Consider the following 7,437-nt stretch of genomic DNA (forward strand, 5'->3'; position numbering starts at 1 on the left):
AGCCTAAGACCAGAAGAACTAGATGGTGCCTGGCTACCACCAATGAACGTCCTGACAGGGAACACAACAGAGGGTCCCTTATGGAGCAATAGAACGATGGGATGCAGAACTCAAATTCTAGTAAGAAGACCAGACTTAATGGTCTGACTAAGACTGGAGGTGCCCCGGAAAGCATGGCCCCTGGTCTCTCCGTCACCCCAGAACTAAAATAATTTCTGAGGCCAACTCTTCAGACAGGAATTGGGCTGGACTGTGGGACATAACATGATACTTGTGAAGAATGTGCCTCTTAGACAAGTAGATACAAGAGACCAAAGGGGCGGCTTATGTCCAGAGGTGAGATGGGAAGGCAGGGAGAGTTAGGAGCTGGTTGAATGTTAATGGGGAATCAGGGGCAGAGGGGAGGAGCGTGCTGTTGCAGAATGGGGTGAGTGTTTGGGGTCTCATAACAATGTATGTAAAAAAAAAAATTCTGTTTGGATATAACTTCTTAGCATGGTTAGAGTCCAGTACAAATGGGCACTCTGGAGGGGCAAAGAGACTGCAGAATGTGGAAGAGCTGAATGGAGGTGAAGAGCGGCAAAGGAATAGGAGAATGGGAAGGAGAGAGGAAGAGAGTGACTGAAATCCACATGGCTGGTTTGTTTGAGTTTCATATATAGTTTATAGGTAGGGGGAGGTGATGGTTCAGTGTTAGAATTCTTGCCTTTAAGGCAAGAGACCCAGGTTTGATTCTTGGCCAATGCACCTTATGCTCAGCCAACACCTGTCTGTCAGTGGAGGCTTGTGTGTGTTGCTATGATGCTGAACAGGTTTCAGTGGAGCTTCCAGTCTAAGACAGACTAGAAAGAAAGGCCTGGTGATCTAATTCTGAAAATCAGCCAATGCAAACCCTAAAGCTCACAATGATCTGATCTGCAACAAATCATGGGGGTGCCTCAGGACTTGGCACTGTTTTGTTCCTTTTTGTGTGGGGTCACTATGAGTAGGGGGCTAACTGGAAGATAGCTAACAACAACATAGTGTATAGGTAGAAAGGAATAGGATAAAGAGAGGAGTAAAGAAAATCTAGGATGGCACCTAACAACAACATAACAATCTTTAATGTACGCTTACTATGTGCCAAACAATGCTAAGCAATTATCCTGGATTATCTAACTCAATCCTCATAAGAACCTCATGAGGTAGCAACTACTATTATACCCTCTTTACAGATGAGGAAGTGCTGGCAGAACAAGGTTAAACTACTTGCTCTTGTCACTGGCAAGTAACCAGCCAGCATTCAAACTTAGACCATCAGACTCCAGCAGCAGCTCTCTTAGCCACTACTCTACTGCCTTCACTTTTGCATAAAAGAAAAATACGTAAATAGTGGCTATTAATTTCCCAGTGCTATACAGCATTAATTCTCTAATTTATATAATCTACAACTTTGCCTTTAATAGGTTATCAATAAGCATATTTAGAGTTGTTTCTTGCAATTATTTGTTGCATAAGGATTTCAACATAATGTCAAGAATAACAAATAGTTTTTACTTACAAAGGGACTTGCACATTGAGTTTCCTTCATCTGCAAAGCCTCTCCACATAAAATTAGTCATCCTATTTTATACTTTATTTTTAGGCTGCTTTATGTTCTCCTAACATTTGGTATAGTTGGATATACAAAAATCACAGCAATTCTACCTAAATGGTGAGGACTTTACTCACTTACCAGAGGCTCATCTCCAAAAATTAATTTATAATTCATGCTAATTTTAGAAATTTGTGTCTTTTGAAATAACACGCACCTCACCCCATTTTTAAGGGATTTGTTACAAATAAGGAGTAATCATTACATATATGTGTCATGCTGAGTGCACATGTGAATTTAACAGGAAGTATATTTCACACCTTTTTTTCTACCATTTACTTTATTGTTTGATAAAGCATTAAAACAAATAATAGGCCAAATCCCAGACGTTGTTAAAGTACTGAAATTCCATTCAGTTACTGACAACTTACAATTCTTATATGAAAATAGAACATTTAATATTACTACTCTGATTTTTGAGATTATTAATCATCTCACATGACACATGCAATACAAATAACAATAAAAAAAAGTAAAAAAGAAATTACTTAACACATTCTTCTGAAAGATATGTTACCTGAAAGCCAGTTATAAAAATGACAGTTTGAACTTGATTGCTGTTGTTTCAGTAAAACATCAATTGGGTGACTCAAACGAGGCTATACACATGTATTGTGATTTTCCTGTATTCATGTTGTGTATGAGGTCCTGGTGGCATAGTGGTTAACCACTTGGCTGCTAACCAAAAGGTTGGTGGTTCAAATCCACCACCTGCTCCATGGGAGAAAGATGTAACAGTCTGCTTCTGTAAAGATTTACAGCCTTGCAAACCCTATGGGGCAGTTCTACTCTGTCCTATAAGGGTCACTATGAGTCAGAATAAACTTGAGGGCAACAGGTTTGGTTTGGTTATTCTGTATATATTACAACTCTTGAGATGCTGGTGTCATATCTAAGAGCACTGTGTAAGGGGCTGTATCAGAAGCTTAAGTTAAAGCCATTGGCCTCCTCTTTGCACACAGTATGGCATAATCAAAGACCATATACTCTGGGGTTTCCCACCACTAAAGCTGTTGTATGTATTATATTCAGACCAAGATTTGAAATTTTATAACGAAATATATGTTTTAGAGTTGAACCTCAGGACATCATACAATCATAGCTCATATAATTTGGAGCATCATGTACCCTAAATTATAATAATATTTCCAAAATTATAAGCATGCTGTTTATGCTTCTGTATTAGTTTTCTATGGCTGCTGTAACAAGTTACCACAAACTTAGTGACTTAAAACACACATTCTGGAGGTCAGAAGTCCGACACAGGTCTCCCTGGGCTAAAATCAAGGTGTCTGCAGGGCTGTGTTCCTTCTGGAGGCTCTGGAGGAGAAAGCATTTCCTTGCCTTTTCCAGCTTCTAGAAGCTGCCCTCATTCCTTGGCTTGTGATTCTCTTCCTCCATCTTCAAAACTAGCAAGGACTGGTAGAGTCCTCACAACCCATCACTCTGATCCTGGCTCTTCTACCTCCCTTTTCTTCTTCTAAGGACACTGTGATTACATTGGACCCATCCAGATAATCCTAGCTAATCTCCCTATTTTATGGTCAGTTGATTAGCAATCTCAATCCCATCTGCAACCTTAATTCCCCTTTACCTTGTAACCTGACAGATTCACAGGTTCCAGGAATAAGGATGTGGACATCTTCAGGGGACCATTATTTTGCCTGCCACACCTTCTTAAATGATTCAAAGGACCATTGATAAAATGTCCAGAAGATGAGAAGTGTTTTCTGACCTTGAGAGAGAGCATATGCTCTGGCCATGTAGTTCTCCAGCTGTATCCACCACCAGTTTCACCAGATCTTTTCATCTCCTCAGGCATTTCTACAGCCAGAAGTGAGCTTCGACCCCAGACAGGCTCTTCCTTCCAATGTCAGTTGGCCAGGGACATAGGAGGAAATCTGCTGTTTGCCTACAGGCATCCAACACCAGCCAGGATCAATATTTTGCAATTCCTTGTTTTCTCTGATGCCCCACATCAGTTGCTTCCGAGTCCATTCAGCAAACAGTCATCCAGTGCCAACAAAACGTCTGGCACAGTGCTAGATGCTGAGACACAAAGAGAAAAAATAAATCGTGCTCTTGAGGCGCTCACTGTGTGTGTGCAGGTGTGTGTGCTGCAGGGTTGTTGAGATGAACAGCCAGGACAGGCGGAAGAGAACATTATTTCAATAGAATGTTGATGCTCATACTATGATTCTATTCTCTCTCTACTCCCCTTTCCAGTCCCGCTGCCACTTTCCTGGTTCAGGCCATTATCACATCTTGCTTCAGCTACTGCAAGTCTCCCAGCTGGTCTCCATCCCTTCAGTCTCCCACCTCTGAAATATTCCACTCTCAAATATAAACACAGCTGTGGTTGTGTCACTCTCCAGCTCAAAAGCAACGTCTTCTCCATTGCCTACAGCATAACATATACATTTCTCCAGATGTGCTCCAAGGGCCTCTGGGCTCCACCTACCTCTTGAGTCTTATCTGCTTTTGTGTTGCTGTTAGCTGCTGTAGAGTCAGCCCCCAACTCATGGTGACCCAAAGCACAACGGAACAAAAAGCTGCCCAGTCCTGCACCATCCCCATGATCAGTTGCAGATCCAACTGTTGTGATCCACAGGGTTTTCATTGGCTGATTTTCAGCAGTAGACCCCCAGGCCTTTCTTTCCTTGTCCATCTTATTCTAGAAGCTTTGCTAAAACCTGTTCAGCATTATAGGAACACACAACTCTCCACTGACAGATGAGTGGTGGCTATGCATGAAGTGCATTGGCCTGAGTATCAAACCTGGGTCTCCTGCATGGAAGGTGAGAATTTTACCACTGAACCACCATTGCCCCCAACACCAGGTCTCCTGCATGGAAGGTGAGAATTCTACCAATGAACCACCACTGCCCCCAGCAATGTCATGGGTACTTAGGCTAAGTGGGATCACAGAAGTCCCTCAAATCCATCCCGTGGATAACCTGGAATGGCAAAGACCCTTTCCTCCATATCCAAATAATTTGTCCATTCTTCAGAACCCAGACTAAGAATCCTTCTTCCATAGAACACTTGACTGTCCCTTCCCCCATTGAAAACAATCTCTCCACTCGGAATGCCCACAGTACTTCAGTTTTGATCCTTTAATAAAACTATCAATTTCTGCCTTAGATCTTCTACTTTGCTAAATATCAAGGCCCCTCTCCTGGACTGTAGGCTCCTTGAGAGCAGTCATTGGTTTATTTCTCTTTGAAACATCTACAATAACTAGCACAGCACCTTGTCCATAGCAAGGAGACTATATTCAGGTTTGTCAGATTCAACTCAATGGATCAGCAGCGGCAACTTCCAAAATGTTGTCACAAGCATTGTGTGTTTCCATGGCTAGTTCTCCTTGGAGATAATGGTGGTGAGAGGCATTTCTCTCTATTACATTCAGAAACACAGTGAGATGTGGACAGGAATTGACAGATTATCAACAGTGAGGGAAGCAGTTTCTTCTTCTGAGAATGACTGATTATCCCAGAGAGCCAAAGGATAGAATAAATGTACATGTTAGAGAAAAACAAAAATAAGGCAACAAAACTGCAAACAGTCTTAGTCAAATCAACAAGGAAACATTGTCTGAACTGTTCATTACTGCTACAAAAAAAAAAAGAACCTGCAGACTAACAGGTACTTTGTGAGTGTGTGTGTGTTTGTTTTGTTTTGTTTTGTTTTAACCCAAACAACTATTCAGTAATGAGTATTTATGGGAAAAAAAAGACTCTGAAGCCACTAAAGCATTTTTAGTGTGCCACTGCCATCAGTTCTACCAAATAATTACCATTACAAACCCAAAAATATCTTGAATGGATAATACTGATTAATCTAGATGACCAAATTGCATTAGAAGAGTATTAGCTGACTCAGGTGACTAATAATAACAACATATTGACCTGCTTATCTCTCTTCTCAATTGTAAAACCATAAATCACACTACATGGGCCCTGGCTGTCAATCAGGGTCATGGTGGGGTGGAGAAAATAGCACTGAACAAGGGCACTGAACAAGGGTCAGCAGCCCCAGCTCTGTCATTAACTTTGTGATCTTGAGGGCTCTGTAAAGATCATCCTACATGAGAAAGGCAGAGCCCTTCCTTAGAGACATACAGCTATACTAGCAGCTAAAGCTGCTCATTCACTGAAAACAGTCTTAAACTGCAGAAAGATTACATACACACACATACACGCTCACCTTTCCCAGACTAATACCTTCCTGTTTAATGGGCCAGTTTAGTACTACTATTAACCAGATGATTATAATTTGAGCAAGTGTTATCCATCCATGTCCTAAATAACAGAAGCTGACATAAAAAACTTTCAAACTGCTTTCTCACCCATAGAATTTATCAGCCAGAGGTCAAGGCTAAAATCATTTTTTTTCCTAAATCTATTTTGAATAATAATAATAGTCTAGCATTAATAATATAATAATATCATCACCAGGTATTTTTAAATATCCACAGTGCCTAGCAACTATTTCATTTAATTCTAATAACCCAGTAAAGTCACTGGGACACGTTTTCAAAAGTGGGCTAGATTTGATATTGGCAAATTTCTGTGTGTCTTCCACATACTCTGCAATAAGCCAAATTCCAGGGATACAAAGTTGATTAAGAGAAGGTACCCGGCTCCAGGCTGCTTTTGGTTAGCGGTGGAGACAAAATATTGTGCTCTAATTATTTCTTTATATGTCTTAGTAGTCCTAGAGGAGCACACAGGAGGGATATTTTATTTCTACAGGAAAAGAAGTGGTGGGGGGTGGGAGTGTAGACAGGGAGATATCAAAGAAGGCTTCACTGGGAAGGTGACTTTAGAACTGGATTAAAGTTCCCGCTCAATCCCTTCATCGGAGAAGCTCTGAGTGTTACTGAATCTTGGTGAATAGAGATTCCTCCTCAATAAAATATGGATAACAATGCTGAACTTACAGGGTTGCCAGAAGGATGGAATGAGATAGCATATGGGAAAGCAATTTGTAAATGGAAAAACACCCAATGAATAGGGTATTATTTCTATTTTGCAGAGGTGTTAACTTGCTTCACAAGAGCTCAGTGAGAGAGCTTATCCATGGGAGCTCAACACCACCAACCAAGTCCAGGTGTCCCACCTCTGACTCCAGCAACCCTCCCACCACAGTGCCCACTGAGACTCTTGAGGACATATGGAAAGCTCTCATCCTGGTAATATTTTATGTGTTCCAAAATCATGTCCCACCAGTGTGTCATACAGTGGTTTGTTGTACTGTCAGTTTCTCGTATTGTGGTGATGCTGGAAGCTATACCACCAGTATTTCAAATACCAGCAGGTTCACCCACGGAGAACAGGTTTCAGAGGAGCTTCCAGATTAAGATAGACTAGGAAGAAAGGCCTAGCAATCTACTTCCGAAAATTAGCCAGTGAGAACCTTATGGATCACAACACTACATTGTTTGACTCGCTTGCTTTGGACACTTCATCAGGAGGGATCATTCACTAGAGGAGGACATTATGTTTGGTGAAGCAGACAACCAGCAAGGGCCAGGAGACCCTTGGTAAGAGGGACTGCCACAATAGCCACAATGATGGGCTCAAACATGCCAGCGATCATGAGGGTGATGCAGAACCAAGCAACGTTTCATTCTGTTGTACATAAGGTTGCCATGACTCAGAGTTGACTCAATGGTAGCTATCTATCTAAAATCACGTTAAGTTACTTATAGGTTAAGTATTCCAACATCTGAAGACTTTTCCATGAAATGTTTCTAAATCCTAAAAGGACTTTCCCCATAAAAGGAAGGTCCGTTGTTA

This window comes from Trichechus manatus, unplaced genomic scaffold (assembly GCF_000243295.1).
Source record: "Trichechus manatus latirostris isolate Lorelei unplaced genomic scaffold, TriManLat1.0 scaffold00063, whole genome shotgun sequence".
Taxonomy (NCBI): Eukaryota; Metazoa; Chordata; class Mammalia; order Sirenia; family Trichechidae; genus Trichechus; species Trichechus manatus.